The 1,778-nt window shown below is 34.4% G+C and overlaps 1 non-coding gene across 1 annotated transcript; it reads right to left on the bottom strand.

Annotated features, from left to right (window-relative positions):
* Window positions 1–45: 45 nt before the first annotated feature.
* On the bottom strand, window positions 46–137 carry Trnak-uuu (transfer RNA lysine (anticodon UUU)). The gene is given in 2 exon segments: window positions 46–81; window positions 101–137. It is a non-coding gene; the product is annotated as a tRNA-Lys (tRNA).
* Window positions 138–1,778: the final 1,641 nt, after the last annotated feature.

The raw sequence follows: 1,778 nt of genomic DNA, 5'->3' as shown, positions 1-1,778 counted from the left end.
AAAAAAAAAAAAAAAAAATGAAGGTACTGCAAGAAAAAATCTGATCGCCCGCAGAGGGACTTGAACCCGCGACCCTCAGATTTCATCACTCGACAGTTCTTAAAAGTCTGATGCTCTACCGACTGAGCTATGCGGGCTGACAGAAATAGTTGTGAAAATTTAGATAGATTAAATCTGTTGAACTTAGCTACTATTGACAATTGTTAATTTGCTGTGAAGTGAAGTGAAAAAGCAGATCGCTGTCGTCGTTGGCTGTTTTTTGTGTTCGCGAAATTTCATTTCTTTTCCTGATTAAGTGGTCCGTCCGTGTTGATGGCTTTAACGTCTGGGAAGGCCAGTCTCGCGTAAAATATTCTGGAATAAAGATGACAAAAAAGAGATGGTGGAGAGCGTAGTTGTGCTTTGTTTTTTTTTCTTTTCTTTTTCTTTTGACTTCAAAGAAGTTAATTCTTGCGATGATAGAGACGCCAATTGAAGTAGTTCTGGGCTCATGTTTTTGTGTCAATTTCAGTTGACCATCTTCTCTATCTTGGAGCTATTCTTTCCACCAATCGTACTTTGGAAATGATGTGGAACGCAGACTTGGACCAGCCCGTTCAGCATTTGGAAACCTGGGTCTTTAATAAGAAACACTTAATTTCGCCTGAACGAAACTGATTGTCGTCTATCAAGTTGCCGTCAATTCAGTAATATCATATTGTTGTGAAACATGGCTACTTTATACACAGGACATCAACAAAATCATTGTGCTATCTTAAACATCGAATGGGAGAAGCACGTAACCAGCAATGTTGTCCTAGAAAAAAACCCAGCAGTCGAAGAATAGAGCAAACCATAATAAATCACTGACTGCGATGGTTAGAACATGTTATTAGAATGAAACAAGAGAGCTTCCCTTGTCAAATACTTTTCGATGAATTAACCACCGGAAAAAGGCCTCGGTGATACTCTTTTTACATTTATAAAGAGCATAAAGTCTTTGATATGATATTTGATATCTTACTTTACCATATAGTGATAATTAATATTTTATTTCACACACTTACTTTATATCTAATATATTACTTCGTTCACTGCTGATGCATCACGTCTTAATTCATTTAACTCTAATAATTCATATCCTACAGAAACATTTCGTACTATCTCATATTTCAGAGCAAATTCACCAATATTTTGTAGGCAGTCGTTGTGATATAAATAGGTTTCAATATATCTGAAGATAGAGCAATGTTTTAGCAACACTACCATCGTTTTTATACATTTTAGGAAGGCTGTGAAAAATCTTTATAATGTAGATTAAATTGGAACAGGGATATTTAATTTGTAACTAAGATGATGTATAGAAAACTAGGGATTACTATATTTTAATACTGGTTGTTCATATTGGTATCCTAAAATGAAACGTTGTGGATATTGTTTTGTGAAGTATGAAAATCAGATACACATTTAATAGAACTGTAGGGGATAGCTAATATGAACTTTAATTACACATTCTACACTTATTTTAAACTTGTCTAAAAAGGATATCAGATATACAGATGTACAGAAAGGAGTGAATAGATAGTATAGACAAAGTTTTGTACAGGTGACTATCTAATGTGAATTAACCTAGATAGCAAGAATCTGTCCTTTACAGACTTGAATCACGAAATGAATGAAACAGATATTTTAAATTTATATATAACTAACGGGGCTTCATATTTATCTCCTTCATGGCATGGGGTGAAGTGGAGGTGAAAGAAAAGAAAAAGAAAAGAAAGGAAAATGACAGAATGTGG

Source organism: Octopus bimaculoides, chromosome 6 (assembly GCF_001194135.2).
Source record: "Octopus bimaculoides isolate UCB-OBI-ISO-001 chromosome 6, ASM119413v2, whole genome shotgun sequence".
Lineage (NCBI taxonomy): Eukaryota > Metazoa > Mollusca > Cephalopoda > Octopoda > Octopodidae > Octopus > Octopus bimaculoides.
Note: the sequence above shows the minus strand (reverse complement) of the source record. Positions and strands in the feature narration are given on the sequence as shown.